The sequence below is a fragment of the Podarcis cretensis genome (assembly GCF_951804945.1).
Source record: "Podarcis cretensis genome assembly, chromosome: 7".
Classification (NCBI taxonomy): Eukaryota; Metazoa; Chordata; class Lepidosauria; order Squamata; family Lacertidae; genus Podarcis; species Podarcis cretensis.
In genome coordinates, this window is record NC_137176.1 from 62,846,651 (window position 1) to 62,871,800 (window position 25,150).

At 42.9% G+C, this 25,150-nt stretch overlaps 1 long non-coding RNA gene across 1 annotated transcript; it reads left to right on the forward strand.

Annotated features, from left to right (window-relative positions):
- The first annotated feature begins 373 nt into the window (after positions 1 to 373).
- LOC307221050 lies at positions 374 to 18,236 on the forward strand. The gene is made up of 3 exons (XR_013841304.1): positions 374 to 413; positions 16,378 to 17,697; positions 17,842 to 18,236. It is a non-coding gene; the product is annotated as an uncharacterized lncRNA (long non-coding RNA).
- Positions 18,237 to 25,150: the final 6,914 nt, after the last annotated feature.

Here is a 25,150-nt window from a genome sequence, read left to right on the forward strand (position 1 = left end):
GAATGCTGCCTGTTAAAAAGAGAGCAGGAAAGAAAGGGGGGAAGAAAAGAGAGATAAAGGAATGGGAGGCAAGGCTTTTGTGCTTTCTTGAACACATACAGGGGCAAAACAGGAATCAAAATATTTGGTAATTAATATGAAAGATATCTGGCTCCTGGCATTTTCTTTGTGGTGTTTTTTTTTTTAAGATGTAGGGAAATAGTTTAGAAATAAATCGCTACAGGCTTTTGTTCAAACTGATATTATGTAGATTGCTGCAGAACTGAATGTCCAGCAGCTGTATTAAAAGGGGAGAGAGAGAAATGTAGTCATTTTGGCATGAGCTTTATATGCACAGCGTTATTTTACAGCAAGCACTTGCATGCAGGCAGCCAAACACCACACACCGCTCTCATGACTAGCCTTAGAAAAATGTAAGAATTGGTTTACTATTTTCTGCTCTGCATTCTCAGTGTTGTTCCCTCTCCCCTTGCCTCCCTCCTCCCTTCTTTTTTATAGGCCAGCTCATTTCTTCAGCACTGTGAAATACCTTAAAAGGTAACGCAGCATTCTGACTCGGGCAATAATTTATTACACCAGTTAATCTTGTAAAATTGCCCTCTGGATGTAATAATTTGTTATTCTTTTATTAGGCCTTCTTCTGCATACCATGTTTATCATAAAGATGTCACCATTGTGATGCCTGGCAACCAGTACAATTTTCTGAAGGTGTTTGCATACATTTTCCTGAGGGAGAGATCCGCTCCGTCCCTGCTTGGGAGAGCTGTCAGTGTATTCTGATGTATGAGGGATAAAAGGAGCTCCTGCTGCAGACTCCAATAAGCTGAAGTCACAGGCCTGAAAGCAGTGACTTGGGCATCACTATCCTGAGTTAGAAAATGTGTCAATTATCAGATGGACTGCCTAAGGGGATCGCCTGGGTCCAGGTCATAAAACCATCAGGACTGAGGGGGGAAGAATTGATGAGGAAGTAAGTTGAATTAATTGATAACAAGTAGGATTCTGTGTGAAATATTCAGTATAAGCAGCAGCTCGACATTCTCTCTCATAGGCTTTATTTCTTTCAACACGTATTAAAAAAATAATCCTATGCAAAATAGCATTCTCCTTCTTATCACTCCCCCACCCTCCACAACCCCATTCCCACGCAAGACATGAACCGCTCTTTGACATTTTAGTCATTTCCTCAAAATTGGTTGTCGTCGGGCTAGTCGGGGAAAGAGTCCGGGTGAAAATGGAATCATGCTAATATTTTACAGCTATTTGCCTATTATTGCAGTTCTTAATATACTGTGCAACTGTTTGTGTGTGCAAATGCAGTGGGGACCACTTAAGCGTGTAGCCTGAGGCCTGATTCATAAAAGCTTTATATGCCATTTATGTAGGTTTCTGTGGAGTTTACTCAGAAAAGGGAAGGGATACATATTTTCATTGTTGAGTGTATTCCTGTGTTGTCTTTGCCACGTACATACAGATCCAGCTCTTAGCCTAGCAGAAATAGAGGAGCTCTCAAGAGAGCTTTGATTAGGTTAAGATGGATAATAATTGCAATAATACATTGTTTTTATAATTTAGTAGCAGAATAAAGGACATGCAGCTTCTACATGTCTCAAAAGGCTTGCCTACCCTGAAACATTTTAAGGAGGTGTTGAAAATAATATAGCAAAGGAGCCGCCTTGATGTGAATAGTTAGGGAGTTTCAAAGTGTAGGTGCTGCCACACTAAAAGACTGATTTATTGATTTATTTATTTATTTATTTTTTGGGGGGGAGAAGTGTAGAATATTATGTGGTACCTGTAACTGTGCCAGTTCTGCAGATCGAAGCAGTCAAGTAGGCATATATGAGGTAACGTGATTCCACAAGTAAACAGGCTCCAAGCCATTAAGGACTTTATATACCAAAAGCAACACACTGAACTTGGCCTGATAGCATATTTAGGATTGCAGCCTCAACAACACAGCTGCCTGACTAAAAGCAAGCTAACTGTGATGTAATCCACAAGATGCTAGTACAAAGTTTATTTTCACTCTCTCTCTCTCTTTTTTACTTAAAGAATTTGATATGAATTGTCTAAGCCACAATCACAATGTAATAACTGGTAAATATGGTTGCTATTTTATAAAATATCAGTTTCTTTGACTTAAATTTACAGGAATTCTTTGAATTTTCTATCAGGGACTAAATTTATAATGGAAAATGATGTTTGATGGTGTTTAAATGCAAAGTGTGTCACTTTATAAAGCATGGGGCTCTTTTAAGTTGGGTTTGGGGTTTTTTTTTGTTTTTTTTTTACTTCTTGACATGTGTCACAATTTGGAATTCTGCTCTCATGGGATAAATGCCAGATTACATGGTGTAGTATTTTTATCCTCTGTACTTTCACTGTAGAAGCATACAACATCAAAGAAGAAGCAGATCACTCACATCAGCAGAAAATGGAATAGGACTATAATATGCTTGCTTTGATCTTTCCTTCTAATAATTATCTTGGCTACATGCATACATTGAAAGTAAGATTTGAATTAATAAGGCCAAGAGACCCCAGCAAATGTAAGAAGGATCTTTGAATACTAACACGGACTATCTTTAACAAGATAAACTGCAATTGAGCTTACAAACTTGCAGATTGTTCTTTTAAAGGCAATAATCTTGAAATGTTATTCTTCCATGAACTTCTTGATTACTGTGTTCAGTAAATTCAATCTATGTGTATAGGAAATTGTTGCTTCAAAGTCCACCTGTAGTATAAGGGAGTATTTAGCTAGCATTCCTTTGATTTAGCTATGATCACTCAGTAGAAATTCCATATCAGGAAGCAGTATACCTCAGAATACCTGGCTGCTTGTGTGCTTCCCTGAGGCATTTTTGGAAATGGTATGCTGGCTGGATGAGATGGACCATTGGTCTTGATCCAACAGAGCCCTTTTTATAACTTCATATAGATTTTCAAGAAGGGTAGCTTTAGGTTGGGAAAAAAATATTACATCTCTTTTTAAAGATGTAATCACTTTGCACTCTGTTCTATCATTCAAACCTATTCTGATATTACCCTAAGAAAGATATTGCTTTTGAGATGAAAAGTAAATCAAACGATCCCCATCTGTGTAAGATTTATATGCAAAGGGGGAAAAACATATTGCATTCTGAGCTCATTCCCCCCTCCCCCCTGGCTTTATGGTGCTTATTGCTATATTGTGTTGTTCAGGCAATCAAATCTTTACCCCTTATGCACATAGAAATGAAAATATAAACAAGGTGGACATGTCTGAAAACATCACATGATTAATACAGCCTGGAATAGAAAAGTGTAGGGTGGTATATTGGTCTCAGGGTAGGAACATTTATTATCCTTTTGTTTCATAACTGGTCGTCATCTTTACAGGCCAGTTGTATCATGAAGATTGCTAGAAAATCTGGAAATTATTCTGTGATAAGCTGCAGTGATACATTGTTGGCTCTATCATAATAAGATCACTCAGGGGGGGAAACTGTACATAAGAGAAATGTGCAATCCACTAGCCAGATTGACTCGGAAGACAGCATGAATTAAAGAAGTGTCTTCTCTTAATACAATGAATGCAAGTCTTTTTTTAAAAAAAAAAAAAAACCTGAACAGGCCCTCCCTATCAAAACAGCAGATGCTGCCATTTCCCTTAGTATTCCAGCCAAAGGTTAAGAAATGCTCCTTTAATATGAGGTTACCAGGGAATGAATGTAACAGACCCAGCATGCAGAAAGAGCTTTGAAAAAATGCTCTCCACATTGACAAGAAGCTCTGTCTCTTTAATCTTCTGAACTTACCTGTCAGTGGACAGGGAGTTGTAAGAGAGAAAGGGTTGAATCAGAGAGAAAGCTAGAAACAGCTTTGTTAAGTAGTCTTCACTTCTAATTGAAGCAAAAGGTAGAACTAAACACTCCATGCATTTCAGCATTTGACCAGACAAGAGGAGCCAAAGGAAGAATGTTTGGGCAGCGGTGGGGGAGGTTGTGCAGGTGTACAAGCAGCAGCAGAAATAGTCTGACAAAGAACACATGTTGTACTAAAAGTCTGATATTTACAGAGACATAAAAATGTGCCTCGACAATCCTAATTGGCCTTCTGCCCTGTTTTTCAAATGCTCACAGTAGCTTACAGACTTGCCAACCCAAATTCAAACTCTGGAGGGATTTCCTCCCCCCAACCCCTGGCTAGTCAAGTTCCTTATAGCCGTAAGTGAAGAAGAATAAGGTCACTGGAGTTAAAGTCCTTGACTGGGATAACTTCTCATATAAGCAGCAGTAGCAACAACACAAGCAATTTCAATCCAGTTGTTGTTGCACATCCACTTTTTCTTGCTATACAGTATCCAGCAGGGGTAGGCACATGTTTAGGTTCTCGCCAAGTAGCTTCAACAAAGATAACAGAATGAGGTAGAGGGTGATTTAGGGTTGCTATGTATCAGACTGGAAAGTTTACTTGCACCGTTTGGCTTTAGGAGGTGATTGGTCTTAAGTGAACCTTCTGCACAGCTCCTTTGAATTACTGCATTACCATTATCAGGAGGCAATGTAAGATAGGCAAAAAGAAAAAAGAAAAAAGCTAGGGACCAGAAAAGGCTTCCACTCAAACTTCAGTAATATCAAATACACTGGAAATTATCCTGGGCTAATCTATCACGTTGTGAGGTGAAGGCGTGGAACAAGTTGCTTCTTTATATGTGGACCCACAAAAGATCTGACTATAGCAATAGGAGCGGGTGGCACCTAAGTAGAAGACATAGATTTATCTTGCATTATATGCTGTGCAATATATTATGCTTTCTGTTGTCTTGTGCATGCATGCCTGGGTTCTAAGATGCTCAGCATATGTATTTCCTGTATAAATTAGAAGGCTTGCCTCTTTTCCCTATGTTAGTAGATCTCACCCAATTCTTGAGAGATCTTGCGGAGCGTGTGAAATCTCACAAGATTTCGATGAGATCCTGCTGGAAATCCACAGTGATATGGCAAAACAGGACATGCTGCCACTGGTCTAAGGGGCTGAACTCCTCACCAAAGCTGGACCATGGGGGATGGAGGGGGGAGCTGGGGAAGGCAGCAACATCTAACACATCTGCTCCTTCCACTCAGGGCTGTGACTGTGTTTCTTCCCCAATTGTGCTCCCCAACTGCAGCATCGCAAATGGAAGCTAAACAAGGGGCAGAGCCAAGCAAGACTGAGCCCAAATTAATGGCAACAAAGAGCTCACTTTCTCTCTCTCTCTCTCTCAGTGGAATCAGCAAAGGAAGATAGATCCTAAATGGGAGCCTTCTTTCTCTGCTGGTGAAGATAAGGAGAGGTGGAAGCCCATTGCCACCTCCACTGGGTGACATCTCTGGTGGTTCCTGACGTTTGAAGGCAGCCTGCAGAACTAGAGTCCTGGGCCTGAAAGCAACTAGGCCAGATAGAGAGATATTTATTTATTATCAGCCACCAGTTTTTGTAATTTGAATATAAAATGCAAACATGTACAAACAGCTAAGCAGGTAAAATGACCAAACTAAATTAAAGCACCAGCAGTTAAGATTTCTGTGCAAATATAAATGTAAGAACACCATTAAGCAGATAAAATTGCCATCTGAATTAGAATTTAAAAATCGGTTCTAATTAAGCCTTGTTCCAGTGAAGGAACTGGAACAAGCTCTTTCCTTTCCTTGAATTAATCTAACCTTACCTGTTACTTATGCTACTTGGTCTAAACCTGTTGTTTGCAAAATATTTCTTGTATTATTTATAGCTGTCCTTCTAAACTGACATTAAAGGAAAGCCTTGTCAGGGTAACAGCAGCCATAAAAGTTTCAAGGCACATGTAAAGTGCTAACACCTATAGACAACTTGTCTATATGATAACTTGTCTATAGCATTCTTTATGATAACCCCATAGCCACGTTTCCAGAGCCTTGACCCTTCTAAGACTATATACAAAAAATATTTTTAACCAATGTAGAAATTATGGCTTCAATAATGTTTGTATGTTTTTGTATTTTTCATATGTGTCTGGGAAGTGTGAGGCTGGGTGCGAATGGGGTGCCTTTTCAATCTCATTGACCATGAGCTGGGGAAGGTACAGTCCTAGGGAGAGACAATTTCATTATAAGAGTTTGGATGTCATGCGCTTGCACAGTTACCTTTTCAGTTTTCTCCCTGGAGACTCAAGTTCCTGGTTGCTCTACCACCAAAACATCCTTCCATCTGACTGTTCTGTTATTGAATGCCAGGTCTAATTGTACCAAGATCTCATTCATCCACAAATTGATGGTGGGCAAAGGAGCTGGTCTGGCATTTATCACCCAAACCTGGCTAGGCGAGCTTGGAGGAGTGGTTCTTACCCAGCTTTGCAGCACCACTACATATGGGGAGGGGAGGGTTTGCCTTGGTCCTTAAGCCTACATACCAGGAGACCTCTCCATCTGGGGGTTGACCATTTGGGGGTCAGGCCAAAGAGACAGACTTGAGATGCTACTGGTCTAATGGTCATCCTGTTCTTCAGTGATCTCTGTGACCAACATGGTGGAGTAGTGTTAGAGAACCCTAGAACCATTGTCCTAGGGGACTTCAATGTCCATGCTGTGGCTGCTTTCACTGCTATAGCTTAGGACTACATGTCTTCCATGGCAACCATGGGGTTGTCTCAAGTGGTCATCAGTCCTGCACATAATGTGATTGGTTTGGGTTTTGCCCCTGGTGATAAGGTTGAGGGTCTGGAAATGAAGGATTTCTGACCAATCCTCCCTTGTAGGAGTTGGGAACCAGTTAGGATGTTCCCTTCTTGGAGACTCATTGATTTTAATGGATTCCTTAAAAGAGTGGTAGTCCTGCCAAGGTCCATGTCTTGCTGTAGAGCTGCAAGATGCCAAGAGCCACAGATATTATTGCTCCTGAGCTCTCTCTGAGGCATATGACTGTCCAACCTCTGTTTAAATACCTCCAATAAAAGGCAGTCCACCACCTCCCAAGGGAGTCCAATCCACTGTCAAACAGCTGTTACTGCCAGGAAGTACTTCCTGGTGTTTAGTCAGAATCTCCTTTCTTGTAACTTGAATCCGTTGGTTCAAGTCCTACCCTCAGGAGCAGGAGAAAACAATTCATCTTCTACGTGACAGCCCTTTCGATATTTGAAGATGGCTATCGTATCTCCTCTCAGTCTCTTCTTCTCCAGGCTACCTCAGACGGTGATGGAAGCACCTTCATTTTAAACAGAGGTTGGATGACCACATGTCAGGGATTGTTTAGCTGAGATTTCTGCCTTGCAAGGGTTAGACATGAAGACTTTTGGGGTCTCTTCCAACTCTACAAATCTAGGACTCTTATTTTTTTTCCCCATTCCTCCTCCTTTCCTGCTGAAGTTTGACTTGAGGAACATGATGCATTTGGCCTGTTCTTGTTACAGTTAAATGCCACCTTTTTAATTTTCATTCTGACTGAAGATATGTGACAAATGGCATAGTAATTTTCCTCTTTCTTCATGTTCATAAAACATTGATAATATGATTTTTACTTTCCCTTTCTTCTCAATTAAATGAAATGTGCAGATACAATTAATGTGCTCTTTGCAATTTAGCTTTTCTTTAGAGGTCTCTCTTGTCTCTGATTAACAGCGTTGCCTACCTATTCAGAGAACCCCTCCCCCTCCCCAACTGCTATTCAGAATGTTTCATTATGCCTGCCAGCTATAAATACAATTGTGAACCAATACCATTTTAATTGTTTCACTAATAACTTGTTTTAAATGATTCAACAGTCATCAGGAAAGATAAGTGCTCTTGTACCCTGCAGGCTTGTAGGGATGATGGCATGAGGCAATGTAACAGAGTGCTGTATCAGAATAATGAAACTGTATGTGCAAGATAATGACAAAGCACTTACATTGCTGTAAAGATAAATGAAAACAGTAGATCTTCTTTTTACTGTAATATAACATCCATTTCTATCTCCCATTTCAATCATTAGGCCTTCCGCATTGATTATTGAGCAAATACGTGTATACAATGTGTCCCATCGTAATAACCGGATGCCCCTATCTCTCCAGAAGGACGGTGAATGATGGGCTTAATGAGCTTTACAAATGCTCTTGTTAATTAACAAAAATTGTTACTTTCCTATTTAGAGGGAGATGCTTATAAATTAGACTTAATTACACGAGGTAATTGCAACTGATGGCTTGTGCGCAAATGTTCTTGCGTTCTTTAGTTTCCTTTTCCATTTTTTTTTTCCAATGGCAAATCAACAATTGCAACCTTTGCCTATTTATGTAGACAAATTTAATAAGCAAACAGCCCTTTTATGTTAATGGTTTACTGGCATCCATGGGTTTGGCAGGAGAAATGTGCTGGGGGAGGGTTTGCTAATGGCAGCACATAATCACATTAATTAAAATATAACTGCCATTTAAAGATTTGTAGTGTGGAATTAGAGCATGTTGGGAACTGAGAAAATCAAGCTAGAGTGCATATTAGCACCATTACTCTGTGCTCCCTGCACAGCAGTCAATAACCTCATGTGTCATAAATGTAATTTATGAGTACTGTTTTCTTTGAAATATATGTTTTTAGCCCCTTCATTAGAATGTAAAGTTTTGCAATGTCTGCTTCAGAAGGTTCAGAATAAATTTACTAAAAGCTGAGACCCACAATCTGGTTTTAACAAATCCCCCAACAATGAATTTTTTATTACTTGCGTAATTTCTTACAATCAAACCATGTATCCCTTCCTTTTGAAGAGAGGCTCCATGCTTTATTGCAGAGGGAAGTCACGATTTTGCTATAAATTCTACCCTCTTAGTTACTCCTATAACTCAGTATAATTTTTATTAGATTTCTATTAAATACGTGACTTAATTTGATCACTTTGGTTCTGGAAATATTGGTGGGAACGTTAATGGTGTCGGAGTAAGTCTTGTGGCCCTTCCTTAGTGACTGCCAGAGACCCTTTACCCCCCTTCAAGGTATGCATTCAGTTTATAACAGCTTTTATCCACAATTTATATCTCATGCACTTGTTTAATCTTCATCACCATATGAAGCATCCCAAAAGACAGTGATGCTATAGGCTGGCTCACTCCACTACATCTCCCTAGCGCCACAGCCAAGCCTCAGCGGCACTGTGGCCTGTGATGGTGGTGCAAACCGGGCTGATAAACCCAACAGCAAAGTGTACCTCTTTGCCTTCTATGCACAGCACAAATTGTGGCTGCGTACACACATCCGAAGCACATCCCCCCCCCCCTCAAAGAATTCTGGACCCTGCCGTTTGTTAAGGCTTGTTGCTGGGAATTGTAACTCTATGAGAAGTAAGCTACAGCACCCAGACTTCTTGGAAGGAAAGGATTTGCTTCGAACGTGCTTGAAAGTTGTAGTGTGCACACAGTCAGCAAGAGGGGCGAAAGGTTATGAAAGCCGCACAAGGCGGGGCTAACTGCCTCTCCATACTTATTGTGTGCTTTGTACCCTGGGAAGACAAACAAAGTCCAGTATTAAACATAAAGGGATACACTGTCAGAACAGAAATATTCAAGCTATCATAAAGTAGGGTTACCAGACATCCCCGTTTCCCAGGGACAGTCCCCAGATTTGTGAATAAGTCCCTGGACAAATTCCATCCCCGGAATGTCCCCAGATTTCATCTAAAGTTCCTGGTAAACACAGCAGCAGCAGTCTCAGCAGGCTGGAGCAGTTGGCTCTGGCTGGCTTCAGGAGCTGCTTGGAAGTCCCCATATGATGTTGGTAAAGGGGCTCTAAGATGCAGCTTCCGGGCTGCCTCCACCTTCCCTGACCCCAGCAACTAAGCTGTGAAGGGAGGCTTCATGCTGCCTATTGGAGCAGCCTCCCAATTCCTACTTGCGTGCAAGCAGGAGCGGGACGGGGATCTCTCAGCTGGGAAGGGATCCCTCCTGCCTATCAGAGCTTGTGTGCAAGCAGGAGGGGGCAGGGATCTCTCAGGCAATGGGAAGCCTCCCTTCCCAGCTGACGGATCCCTGCCCCCTCCTGCTTGCACGCAAGTAGGAATGGGATTGGGGCTGTTCCAATGGGAAGGGAGGCATTGCGCTGCCTGAGAGATCCCTGCCCCCTCCTGCTTGCACGCAAGTAGGAATGGGATTGGGGCTGCTCCAATGGGAAGGGAGGCATCGTGCTGCCTGAGCCTTGCCGCCACTACCACTCTTGGCCCTCCTTCTCTGGCTTCCATGCCTGACCCACCACACACCGCTTCACCACCACCACCGAAGCTGCCCAGGCTCATGGAGAAAGGAGAGAGAAGCCTCGGAGGAAGGGGAAACGTGGCGGTTGAGGTCAAGGTGGCAGCCGCCCCTCTGCCACCACCACTGCTGCAGCATCAACATCCTGAACGTTGTATGTATGTATATATGCATTTAATTAAAGTGTCCCCGGATTCATTGAAAAAAATCTGGTAACCTTATCATAAAGAGATACACCTAGCTTTCCTCTTAGCGACGACTTCATACACAATACCCTGCAAGCTGCAAGGGTGGCTCTGCTGGTGTGGCTGCCAGTGGGTGCTGCTCGGCTGGCATTGCTCCTTCTAGGTAGTGGCTCCTTGTTTGCAGAATGTCCTCCCTGGTGAGGGGCTTCTGCCTCCTTCATCACCACCACCTTTCAGGAGGGAATTCAAAACATTCCTGTTTACCTAGACATCTGGTGGCTGATGCTGTTAAGTTGTGGGTGAACATATCAGACCACACAGTGATTCACAGGCCAGAACAGAACTGAAGGGTTCAGCCAGCCAGCTTACAACGCAACTGTAACACTTTCTGTAACTATCCAATCACTGAACGTCACTTTCAATTCCTTATTTGCATATGTGGACCTGAGTGAAAACTATCTACAGTATTCCCCTGCTGGCCCAGGGTGAGAACTTCAGTACATAACACATGCTGTGCTTGGTAGCCTTGAAATTATCAGGTGTAGGAGCATAGGGCTGTTTTTAAGTAAGTTTTGTATTTTATTTTAAATTGTATTGTTTTACCACTTTGGTATTGGCCACACCATCCAGTGCTCCAAATCATTAGATGCCAGCGTTGGTGGAGTGGGAGAATGTAGGACTCTGGGATATCAGAATATGGGTATGTTTTACAAGGCATGATTGTGGGGAGAAGAGATTAATGTGGTTGACATTTTCAGTCATTAATGTGACATTAGCTTGGCGCCAACATGGCTAAGCCAATGGACTTGAACGTGATGGCTTTGCATTGTTCTGAGAAAAATGTGACATGGAGATCTTTTGCATGTGTGTGTGTGTGTGTGTGCGCACGCACGCACGCGCGCCTATAAAAGAAGCTGGACATCCCTTAAGCATACAAATGGGCTGGGGAAATATGAACAGATCATATTAAAATAAGTCACCACTCTTCTCCAAGCACATTATCAGAGATCAAATTCACAAGCAGAACACTAGCTCCACAAATATGCACTAACAAGCTAATTAGCACAGAGAAATCATGACATTTCTTCTTATTTTCCTCTAAAAAGAAAAAGTCTGCAGTTCACGAACATAGAGGGGAGTGTTAACAGAGGAAGCTCTGCAAGGTACAACGGTTTTCAAATGACCTGCATCAATGCAGAGTACTGGAGATATAAATATATCCCTAACTTTTGGTTCAAAATGTTAAGTACACTTTAATGAAAAGGATTCTAGAGCAATGGCAAAAAAATTAGCCAACCCCTACAGCCATCCATTTGGTTGGCTTCTGGGAGCTTGTTTTTAATTGCATGTATGCCCCCTGATACTAATACTATTTTTTGAAAGGTCATCAGTGCTTCTAAAGCTAAATTTTCACTTGAATAAATATTTGTGGCTACCTCTTTAGCAACTTTAGTGTAGTTCAGGAGGCTGGCAGGTCACAACCCGTTGTCCTTTTTAATTTTTCCTCCTGCTCCCTCTTTTGTGGAAGCTATTACTATATGGCGGGAAGGCTCTTAAAACCATGACTGGCAGATAAAACCACAGTAGAAATGTTTACAAATGAAGAAAAGGGAAGTGCTTGCAGAGTGGCCAGTCATTTGATTAAGGTCTTCTGGGAAGTAATTGAAGTTACTTCCCTGCAGAAACTTTAAAAGCTGGAAGCAGAGGCAGGCACCAAGGTTGAGAGACATCAAGACGAGGACACAAACAAATTAAACATTATATTTTGGCTCATTAATTGTCTGGATTTTAAAAGATAGCACCAACATCTTGAGGCATGAAAAGATGTGGGTACCTGTACAAATGGGAAAATGTCAGGTGCCAAAATTAACAAATTTGCCTATTTCTAGTTGAACTACAGATGCAAACATGACTGGGAGTCTCTCTCTCTCTCTCTCTCTCTCCTGTCTTTGGGTTATCAGTTGCATTTAATTTATATTATTTCGACTTCACTAGTTTCTTGTTTTATCATCTAACTTTTAGGCTTCCTTGAACAGGATTGTACAAAGCAGTACAGAAATAATTTTATTTATAACCGCAACCACAGGGGATGAAGTAATCTGAATCAGGATAATACCATGGAGAAGGCAGGTTAGCCCTTGACCACTGAGCCATTTCGGTGCTGAAGACTCAATACATACACATTTCTATTTATCCACAACCATGCCGTAGCTTAGCAGGTGTACATATGAGTGGCACCTGGATGAGCAATTACTTGTGAACCCACAGACACCACTTTTAGCTCCATGGAAGGAAAGCAAGCTTTAAATACAATGAAAGAAGCAAACAAACAGCAAAACGGGCTGCAGAGTGGAAAGTTATGAAGATTTGTTTTTATTAGGTATTTTGTGTTTTTATATTGTGATTTTACGCTGTGAACCACACTGAGACATGTGAGTATAGGGAGGTACACAATTGTTGTTTCTTTATGTCCTAGTTACCACCATTTGCTTCTCCAATTTCTTTGTGTGTGTTCTTTTTGCATGATTCATATCCATCGTCCACATACTCCCTGGGATGGATGCAGACTTAATCACACTTGGAGAAGTCCCATTGAAAGTTATGCGTGCTTAACCTGTAACCCTTCAGATGTTGTTAGATCCCAGCTCCCATTACCCTCAGCCAGCATGGTCAATAGTCAGGTAGGATAGGAGCTGGAGTTGAACAGCATCTGAAAGGCCACAGGTTTGCCGCCCCATGACTTCAGTTATTGATTTCAAGGGGCCTGTTCTATGCATGAATTAAGTGAGGAGCCAAAAACAAACAAACCCCACAACAAAGTCAAAATGCAGCAGGAGCATTAACAAACTGGAAGGAAATGCACTGTGTTCCTCTCAAATGCCCACAGTGCTCCCATTCTGGCATTTTACCCAGTTTTCCTCCAGGAATTCTTCCACTTCATTTTCCTGGCGTCTTGCCTGCTCTACCATGGGGCACACTAGAGGATTCTAGTCAGAGTTAAAATGCTGGCATGATGATTACTGTGGCGCAGATTAAAATGAAAGCAGCAGTTAAGCTGTTTATTTCTCTGTAGAGGGCTGCAGAGAATAAACTGGTAATTCTCTTTCACAAACATACATTGATACAACTCCCTGACATACCAGTGCTAGCCGAGATGTGAGATTTCTTTCTTTAAAAACAGAAGAAAAGAACATCCCATAATGGGCACAGACTGCTGGGGAATTCTCTTGGGGAAGCCCTTTTGAAATGAACCACTGTGTAGGCCTACGCTCTTGCTCAGTCCAGTTTCTAGAGGATCGTGCCCACTGATAACAGCAAAATATTGAATACCAACAGCTGAAAAACAAACAATGTTGACTTTAAAAACCATTAATGAATTTGGTTTAAAATCCTTGTCCTTTATTAGCCGTAAATAGAAATAATAATTCAGTGAGCAAATAAACATCCCTTCCCTGCTTTCAGGAGAACATAAAAGCCATCAAGAGAATCGTTGCTTTGCATTCACTTCTGCACCATCCATTATCTCTGTTACTGCAAATACCAATTATATAGAATTTCAACTAAATACTGTAACACTTCCCCCCCACACACACCTCTTGCATTTAACATTAACCAAAAAAACATTTAAAAATACTTAGAGGAGTACATTTCCAATTATTTATCTCTAAACACTCTCTAAGTTATTTCCCAGTGCATCCTGTTTACTGCTCACATTAGTGCCACATACGTAGTCTTGTTGATGTACTCCAATCTGCTTACTGGATATTTCAAAATCTCTCTTCCCTAATTTTCGAATTTTGGTGGAACGCAACGCAAGGGATATATTAATGATTTAATATAAAAGGCTACGCTGGAAATATAGAGCTGCTATAACTGTGTGCATTTCATGATTCTCAGCAAGTAAAAACAAAAACCCTGATATTGGCATCCTGAAAATCTCAGCTGGGGAAATTAATCTATTATACATAGAAAGGGGTGAGATAAGTTTCCCTCCCTCCCTCCTAATATTAGGCTCATCCAGAGAAAGTGACTGGCAGAAGATCTAAGTCAGACAAAAGAGAATAATTCTTTCCATGATGCATAATTAATTCATGGAATTTGCAGCCACAAGATGTGTTGATGGTCACTAACTTAGATAGTATAGCAAGTAAACGGACCCTGTATGTAGCAGTAGCAGTTCCATCTGAAAGCGCTAGATCTGAGCTCAGGGTTTTTACAGGGCTCATTCTGCCACAAGTTGCCTTTCCGTTCAGCTGGTGGGAAGCTCAGGCAACTGAGTGGTACCCTTGAAGCCTAAAACTCATTCCAGCAAGCTTGCAGTAAGTGCCAGCTAGAGCTGAACTGCTGTCAGTTTTGGTTGGAGACTGCCTCTCCCCGGGCACCTTAGAATGAGCAAGCAGTGTTGTTTCTGTATGCACACATAGCCTGGCACCTTGAAAAATGCAGGTTTCCCAATCACACAGAAATAAGATTTCACGTATACATGCAAAGGCTCTGTTCCAACGATTGTACGGATGTTGGAATCAGTGTATGTATTTAATGCATTTAGTACCCCTAGAATGGAAACATTGCTGAATACAAGGTCAAACATGGAGCAGGAGGAGTGGGGAACATTGGGGGTATGTGTGGCATTGGCTGCCCTGCGCCCCTACATAGGTTGGCTTTCCCTATTCAGACATGATGCTAGAACAGGGCTCATTTGAGCAGTACTAAGGCTGCACTACTGAGTTGAAGAGTGAGATCCTCACAGCCCAGGGAGCCCACCAAGAGCTCCAAAAGCTCCCCAGTGACCCGATGGTGGTGATGCAACAGGAAGTGAACAGCTGTGCTAACATCTGAGCTTTCAGCTTCTTTCCAAAGTGGCAGCAAGCTCACCAGGTTCTCTCTTGGCCAAGGGATGAATCAGAACAGTGAGGGGGTAGATCAAGGGCTCTTGTCCTCATTCTCTTGCCACTCGGAAACTCTCATTGACCCAGCAACCCCAAAGGTGGCATCAGATTGGCTAAGCTACATTAACACTAACAGAATTATCCCTTAACTTACATAGTGAATGATCTCTGCTGTGGCAATTCCAACACGGAGGAGGGTGGAATATTAGCCATAATAAGAAATGGTGACTCCTCTCTACCCCCTCTGCACCCCACTGCAATCTGAAACAGATCCCCTACTAAAGTGCTTTTCTTTATCATCATCTGGGGGTCTGTGGCTAACTGAAGAACAGGTGGCTAAGGGTGTGTGGAAGTCTGTTTGCAAAATGTTTATCATTCAAGCTCTTTCTTTTCTGTATGCCATAACAGACAATGCTATGTGCTGACACAGCACATAGGGAGGCTACAACAACAAAGCTAAATATCCTTGCACTTTATTTATCAAAGTGCTTGCTGTTTGTACTTTAAGGCAAGCAAAATGGTAATATATAATAAGCAAAGCAGCTTAATTGGTATACAGAGTGTTCCATGAAATAAACTTTTTTTAAAAAAAAGGTAATAACAGGGAGAAGCCTATTGAATCATACGTTTAATGGGGAACAAGATGCAGACTAAAGGCACATTTAATTGAACTGGTCGCTGAGGTTGGATCTTCAGCTTTCCTTCTTAGGTACAAAAAAGTCATTGTTCTTCTTTCTCTTCTCCTCATGCCACTATTAGAAATAAAAAGAATATCTTCAATTTATAGCAGGAGTGAGAAATCTTTTTTTAGCCCAAGCTCTACATTCTGCTGTGGGCAATTAGTGGAAGAGTTATGTCGCACAACACCACAGTCTTTTTGTTTTAAGCCATGCCCACCCCCAGCGACCATTTTGTAGCCAGTGTCCATGGAAGTTTTGCTAAATTCCAAATGTGCCCACTGGCCCCAAAAGTTTGGCAATCCCTACTTTAGGCACTGGACATAATGGTCTCAGAGGGGCACCCTTAGATGGTAACATGCATAATTTCATTTTACTTCATATGATCGTAATTTCCCCTTTCTTTTCCCTAGATGGTGCTGGAGGAGACTCTTGAGTCCCATGGACTGCAGGAAGATCAAACCTATCCATTCTTAAGGAAATCAGCCCTGAGTGCTCACTGGAAGGACAAATCCTGAAGCTGAGGCTCCAATATTTTGGCCACCTCATGAGAAGAGAAGACTCCCTGGAAAAGACCCTGATGTTGGGCAAGATTGAGGGCAAAAGGAGAAGAGGATGGCAGAGGATGAGATGGTTAGACAGTGTTCTCGAAGCTACTAATATGAGTTTGACCAAACTGCAAGAGGCAGTGGAAGACAGGAGTGCCTGGCGTGCTCTGGTCCATGGGGTCACGAAGAGTCAGACATGACTAAACGATTAAACAACAACAACAACAAATGCTTCATAACTGGTATTGCCTTATATGAAAGGTTGGCAACCTTGATAAAGAGAACCAAAAATACTGATCACGTGCTGAGTTTAATGTTTTTAAGCTCATCCATCTTCTGTGCCCTTAGTTTACTCCCAATTGCTGTTTACATAGGGAGGTTGGGCTCTAGATATACTTCCACTGTCACCACAAGCTCTGATTATGGGTTTTTTGTTTTCTTTTTCTTCCACGTCTATAGCACAGATTGAATTCTTTTGGTTTTTCAGAGTCACTGTGCCACCCCCCGCCAGGTGAATCCAGTGCTTTGGTCATTTTCAAATCATCAACATAAGTGCATTCATTCCTTATGTGAAAAACAATTCCAGTTCATGAATTGAGGGTGTCTGCTTCATTACTTTGGGGGGAGCAATTTCTCAAGCATTTAACCAATCTGTGGGATGCTAAATTCTCCATTGTGACTGCCATTTCCCAATTCTATATGCTTTCAGTGACTGTGGAATAGAACCGAGGCAGCAATAAGAACTATTTAGAAAAAGAAAAAGAAAAGAAAATATAGCTAAGTGAGGCATCACAGCCCATGAGCTGAGCAAAGGCTTTTGGCAGAGATTTTGTTTATACAGTGTTTCATGTTTCCCCCCACAAGGATCTTTAGGTGGCATACATGGTTCTCAGTGACCACTCCCCACTTTTTATCCTCACAACAACCCATTGAGGAAGATGAGCCTGAGAAATAGTGACTGACCCACACTCACTCTGTAAGGGTTTCATGGCTGAGTAGAGATTTGAGTTCAGCAGCTCATTAGGGTAGCCTATCAGCCTTATATTACACCCCTGCTCAAAGAATTGAGGTGTTTGCCAATTTGATATGGGGCTAAATTAAAGATGATATTGTAGTGGTGTATAAAGCACTATGCGACTTGGCACCAGGGTACGCAAAACATCATATCACCCTTTATCTACCCCAGTGTTTCCCAACCTTGGGCCTCCAGCTGTTTTTGGACTACAACTCCCATCATTCCTAGCTAGCAAGACCAGTGGTCAGGGATGATGGGAACTGTAGTTCAAAAACAGCTGGAGGCCCAAGGTTGGGAAACACTGATCTACCCAGTCAATCACAACACTCTTCAGGAGAAGACATCCTGCAGATGCCATCTTATCAAGAGGGTGGACAATATAGAAACTGGGCCTTTAGCATGGCGACATCTGCCCTTTGAAACTTTCCCCCCTTACATATCAGACAGGCACCATCTCTATGTCATGTCAGCATCTATCTGAGTTCTTCAATGGGTCTTTCAAGTTGTTGTTTAGTTGTTTAGTCGTGTCCGACTCTTCGTGACCCCATGGACCAGAGCACGCCAGGCACTTCTGTCTTCCACTGCCTCCCACAGTTTGGTCAAACTCGTGCTGGTAGCTTCGAGAACACTGTCCAACCATCTCATCCTCTGTTGTCCCCTTCTCCTTGTGCCCTCAATCTTTCATTATTCTAGTATCTAGGGGTACTGAATTTGATTTTTTTATATATAGTGTATACAAAATTGCTTTAATTGTTTTCAATATATCAAATAGTTTCAACTGTGCATACCAAAATAACATTTTACTCTGTCCTTTTGCCAATTTATGGGTTGATATTTCAGCCAAGGCTAACTGTCAGACCTTGCCATATCAGTGATTTTCCGTCTTTTAGGTCCCGCAAGAATCAAGTGATAAGATAGGCAGGCCTTTAGGAATATGACATTTTAATTCTTTCCCAGCACACTGAAATCAAAATGATGCCTGTCTAAATCTAGAATTACTCTCCCAACCCTGCTTTCATCCATAAGTTGCAGCGGCACAATCAGCATTCGTACATCTGGCATCCAAAGGAGCTGCTTCTGCACTACCAGGTCTTCCATGTGTGGGAAAGGAAGTCCATCTCCACCACTGCTCATCCCTGCTGTTGTTGTTTTTTTAACACTACCTCCTGGAAGAGACAAATAGCTCGTTTCTAGTAGCCCTGAGCTGCTGCCAACTGAGCCGCAGGAAGTACACAAGAGCAGGCTGTGAGGGACAGAAAGTGGTGGTTTCATGCTGTTGGAGCAGCTGTCTGAGCATGTACAAGTCCTAGAACACCTTCTCTTCACCTTTCCCATGAAGCAGCTGCCCTTGGAAAGGGAGGAGGCGATGTTGACATTCCACCTTAAGGAACAGACATGGGATTGTTATGTGTCACATGTCTGTTTACATTCCAGCACAGCTTGCTGGGAACTTCCGTTGTGTATAGCTTTTGCTTTTGCTGTTCTCTCTGAGACGACATGAGAGAGAGAGACGACATGTTTCTTTGTCCTGATTTATGATTAATAAATCTGTAGTTGTAGTATGCTTCCACAAGCCTCACACCTATTCTGTGTGCGCAGTTCGATCTGCTGATAGTGAGCCCTGGCTGTGAAGCCCGGGTCACTGATTTACATCAGAGCAGAGGAGATGGTCTTCACAGCAGGACGGCTGGAAGGGAACAGCCCAGCCAGGGCTAGCCAGCTAGCCTCCCAGCCCTCTGCATGCCAACAGGCAGCACAACGACATTGCCCATGCCAGTCCATGCATGTGCCAATGCCCTGCTTATTTCTGCAGTGCCTATGACCTGACACTGGCTCTGGGGATCTTTGGGGGTAATGTGGCTCCCTGGACTTCAGCCCTGAAATGCTCTGGTGAAGGCACCATTGCCTGCAATGTTCCACCTCCACTGTCAGAGGCAGTGGAATCAAGTGGGCAGTGTGTTGCTGCATTCATGTCCTGCTTGCAGGCTTCCTTCAGGCATCTGGTTGTCCACTGTGAGAACAGGATACTGGACTAGATGGGCCATTGGCCTGATCCAGCAGGCTCTTCTTGTTTTCTTATATTCTCAGTGTCATACATGAGAAACTCCTCGGTGTATTTCGGGTCTTTGTTCATCCCTACTGACTGTTTATGAGGAGAGAACCCCAGGGAATAGATCACAACATGCAAAGTTGTCTGAGCACAAAAAGGTATAAAAACTTGGCAGCCCCACACCGCACCACACCTGGGGAGACTTAGCTTGAACAAATGAATCTGAATTGGGATTATTTGGCCACATTGTGCATAACTACAGAAACCTGCTAGTTAGTTAATGTAGCAGCTGTAAAACTGCATGGGATTTACACTCCTGAGAACCCTTTCTGGTAGCAGCAGCATAACACAGCTGAACAATATGCCCAAAGCATACGGCACATAAGCTGACCTATTTTCCAAAGTTTTAAAAAGCCTTTTACAATAGGATCACTCCATTTTTCTTTGTCTTACAATTAATTGTTCATAAAAAACAACAATGACGAAGGGAGTTGGAATAACTGGATTCTGGGATGCTGGCCAGAGGATACTTGAGGGAGGGGGGAAGGAGAGAAGGAACAGGGAGACAATGATGGGAAACAGCACAGAGTACCAACACCACCCACAAAAAAAGCCCAGTCTGAAATATGATATGGCCAAAGGAGGCCATTTAGAACCACACTGCTTGAGCCATAGATTTCTTTTTTTAACCACTCACATTTTACAATAAACATCAAATGCAAGCATTGTTGACAACTTTCAATGCAGAGTAATTTTGTTATTTTAAGATCCGCTTTGCTTGTTTTTAGGAACCAGGAGGTTCAGGGAGCTCAAAGAATTTCATACGATGGTTCATCCAAGGAAATGCCAAAGGGCAGTGACTTCTGCAGAGTATGATTATCATGCAGCAAAGGAGGAATAAAGGCAGGGATTGGTGTGGGTGGGGGTGTGTTGTAATTTGAATGAGCCCTGTTAGGAGTTTTAGGAACTGTCAAAATACAACCCCCCCCCCAACTGCAAAAGAAAGTCTAAGGCAAGAGAAATAAACCTCTTTTTTCAGCTCTTGGAATGCATCCCCCCATCAGCAATCATTCTGGGAGTAGGTACGTTCTAGTGGTGGGTGGGACCAGAGAAAAAGGACTTGAGAAAGGTGCAGCACAGGGGGCTGTGAGGTGCATGGCTTGGAGAGATGCTGTTGGAAAGATACTGTAAACACATAAGCATTGCTGTTTTACACATAGGGAGCACTTAAAAATAATAATAATCTTATTTTGGTTCAAAGGTTTCTTCTCTGTTGGGAGAAAAGTTGTCTGGCCTCCACCTGCTCTGAAAAGGTGTCAGATGGCAGTGGTGGTTACTTGTGAGTACCAGTCAGGACTCAGACATGTCTTTTACAGGTTTTATTTTGGGGCAAAACTATTTACAGTGCAGAGCCACAAGTTCATGTCTGCCTCAATCGCTAGCAGAATCCGGGAGTGGTTGTTTCCGGGTCCTCCCTCAACATAAGAGCTTCATCACCCCCAGCCTTTTCCTTCCTTCTGTGCATTTTACACCTCTGCGCAGGGTGGGCAGCGGAAGAGGCTTGCTTCCCTCCTGGCCGGCTTGGCCAGGAGCGGTGCTGAGGCTCCCAGCAGCATTCTCTGGTCCTTTCCCCTCTTCCCCACTGGAGGTGTGGCTTTCCTCACCACAGGGAGAGGAGCTGCTTCGCAAGATTTTCAGAGGTTCCGTGTAACCCAACTGCTCCTCTGTTTCCCTATCTTGTTCCGATGGCAGTAGCCTGACACTGGGCTTAGTGAGCTGGGAGGGTCTGTGGCAGAGACAAGTCCAGAATCAGAGGCAGAAGGTGAAACAGGAGGGTGGGAGGAGTGGCCAAGCAGCAGAGATGAATTAGGCTGGTGAAGAATCACAACTGTCTCCCCCTCTCTCCCATTGTCTCTCAGAAGCAAAAGAGGCATGCAAAGGGTGGAAGAGAGATTAGTGACATGCTGATGCAGCCTCTGTTTGCTTGGAGGGGGAACCCTGGGGAAGAGGGGACTTAGGCAGCTGTGGGAAGGCAGGGACCTTCAGTCTCGGCAACTGCTTCATGGGGGCAAGACCTACCAGAGTTGAGTTGCTGTGCTCATTAGGCCTGACACTGCAATGCATATCCTGTTTTTGCTAATAAAGAGTTAACTCCAACTTGCTTGGTGTGATTTACTGCTGGCTCACTTCTGACAGCTAGTGAAGATGCACAGACAGCCAACATTCTAAATCATGCATAGGATAGCACTCCAATAGCATTTCAGGGGCTGCAGTCCTATCTGCTAAGACTATACCAACGATAGCTACCAATTGCTGCTTATGTACCTATTATGTATATACACTGCTGGGGGGCGGGGAAGTGCCAGTTTTAAGCAACTGCAGATTTGAATAAAGCAGGGAGGGAGAAACACTGAGAGGAAAAAATGTGATTTTAAACAATGGCAGAGGTTTGAATACAGTGAACGGTGGGTGACACTGAGGGGTTGAAAGTGGCAATTTCAAGCAAGGTTTGAGTACAGTGAGAAGGGCATTTGGAAAGACACTGTTGTAACTTTTTGGTGTAAGCAGAAATACGTACAACACAGAAGCTATTTCTCCTTATTAAAAACTGACCAAAGAACCCAACAACCTCTCACTGCCTCATCATCCCTGCTTTAGTCAAACTTGTGCTGTTCCTTTTTTTAAACCTCAGTGTCTTAATCAGACATACATACTTGCCCTGCTTATCCTGAACTTTTACCCTGCATTTGTATCCGAGGCTGTTTTTGGTTGCTTTCAGCTCTAAGTGGGCAAGATTTAAGTGGGCAAGATATCACAAGCAACATTCCAGGGCACTCTAATGCCAATGCCTTCTACAGGGAGGGGATCATAGAAAGAAAGACCTAAAAATAACTAATAACATTCTCAGTCAGATTGCATTATTGATAATTTAGGGCCCCATGAGATGCAGAAATGCAGAGACAGGCCTATCTTTCCAAATATCTGGCCATATAAGGCTTGCTTTAGAAGCTCATCTCTTCCTTCTAAATGCAACAATATTTTCCTCATAGAATAGCTGTTGTCTTTTAAAACCTCACCTTATTATATTCCTTTCATATTGCGTAGGTTTGCAGCTATGGTATTTACATTTTTATGGGTCTTTTGGCATTTCAGCCGATGGGCCTCTCTGATTACAGTTTTCACTCTTAACAACTCTTTATTTATATCTTCTCTGACTTCTAATGTCTTTCAGGCCTGACCTAAGTACATTTTACCACATGGGCATGGAATTTCATTTACTCTTGAGAGTCCTGATGACTCATTAGCCAAGATGGATCCCTAACTCTCATTAATGTACTTCTTACTGTAATTTGCAGACGATTAGATAAGTGTCTTTCCCTCCTTTCTTCCAGAGCCCACGCAGTCCTGTGATGAGTCTGGAATGATTATAACAGTTGGATGTTTTAAATAATCCTTTCTTTCCACCCTGCTCATTTTTATGTGCATTTCTTTTGCCTTTCTTTCCCTCCCCCCCCCCCTTTTTAAAAAAGAAATCTAATGTGGTTACTTTTTAAGTGGGTAATCATTTCTCACCATGGTGCCTCTAGCTTATACAGAATGCTGTCTCTAATTCCTTTAATACTCTGAGACTCACAACACATTTCAGGATTCACTAAACTTTCTGCACAGGAACCCACTTATAGGAGTAGCTCAGGAACAATGTATTTTCTGTTTGAGAAATCAAAATATGCATTCCGCTTCACCATCCCTGATTTCTGGGCCTGTTTTTGATTACTGATTGAAAATCCCTTCTGTTCTTCGTTAAAGTCTGAGATTCTTTTAAAATGCTTATTTACGGTGGCAGTCTTAAGGGATTGGCCATGCATTTAACTGCCTACAGCTCCAAATTTCTTTCAACATCAGGGCCAGCCTCTCTACATTGGGTCAGTTGATGAGTGAGCAGTTACCACATTCTGGCCCTGCCTATGCTTAGTTAGCTCCTAAACCATCATTAAGGATAATGAGCTTTACATGTACTGAGCAAGGAAAGGAGACTGGGGGGGGGGGGGGAACCTCCTCAAATGCAGTGCTTTTTTTTAAAAAAAGGGTTTTGTTGCTGGCTTTAGATAACCTTTACAGAGCCAAATCTGGATGGCTACAGGTTTAGCCAGCGAGCAGAAAATATACACTGTAGTCAAGGCGGCAGAAACTTCATGTGCCTCAAACTATGGAGCCACATAAACTGACATAGGGCACTCCCCAGCTGCCATGGACTGGCTACCTTTGCCTGAAGCAAACAGTTCTGTAAATCTGCCATAGGCTACATAGGCTCAGTCACTGCAGGCCCCCCTATGTACAAGGCACATTCCTTATTGTATTATATGAGTCATCAGGAGCTACCGGGACTCAAACTGATAATCTTTGGATCCGTGTGCCAATGTGTTGGGCAATGAACAGTAGGTTGCAGACTCTACCTCTATCTCCTCTATCTCTAACTCTATCTGTTGATGGACGGCCAACCTGACTCCGCCCCAGACACACTGATCAGATGTTTGGAAGCTGTGGCTGGATGATTATGTGGGAGCCGGTTGAAGTTAAATCCTTTGAAGACAGAGGTCCTTTGCCTGGGTCAGGACGATATGGGATTGGGGGGGGGGCAACTCCCATCTCTTGCGGGGACGCAATTAGTGCCAGCACCCTCCGTTAAGAGTTTGGGTGTAATCTTCGACACCTCCCTTTCCATGGAGGCGCAGATTGCAGCTATAACAAAGGCGGCATTTTTTTTCATCTCCGCCAAGCTAAGCAGTTGGCTCCTTACCTCTCTTGCCCTGACCTAGCCACTGTGATCCACGCAACGGTCACCTCCAGATTTATGTGTTCTGGATGAGCGTTACCTGAGCAACGCTCAGTGAGGAATTGAACTGAAAGTTTAGGAGCCTAGTCACTGAACCAAATACCGTACTTTTCTGTGTCTAAGACGAGGGGTTTTTTTATATAAAGAAATTGTGTTAAAATCGTCATACACGGATAGTGCATAGTGGGGATGTGGGATTGGTTGGTGCCACGAGCCGGAGATTGTCAGCGGCTATTGGGTGTGTTTTTGGTGGTTGTGGCAAGGGCTGTTGTTGATTGGCTGTCACCGTCAATTGGGCGGGAGATTGGTGGCTATTGCTGGCGAGGGGACAGGTGATAGGATTTTGCGATGCATGCGAGTGGCAGTGTAGGTCAGGCTGGTGAGCGAATTTCGTCAATCCCCCTAAAGAAAGCTCAACAACTCTGGACAATCGCCCCCCATTTTCTTAATTTGGAGTCCCCAAAAACAGGGGGTGTCATACACAGGGGCATGTTATACATGGAAAAATATGTCATTTTGTGACACACATACACACATGCCCTCTGGTTTACAAGCCTTTGTCCTGGAGTAAGACCTCTAACACCCGATGTCAGGTTAACAGGCAAGCAAAACTCTGGTGGTAATGAAGGGCAAGTTGGCAGGACACAGAAAGTAGCAGGACAGGGCATGCAGAAGAAGCTACTTCATGGAGCGCAGCCACAAGGATATAGGAAGGCATCCTTCTCCATTCAGCCCTCTA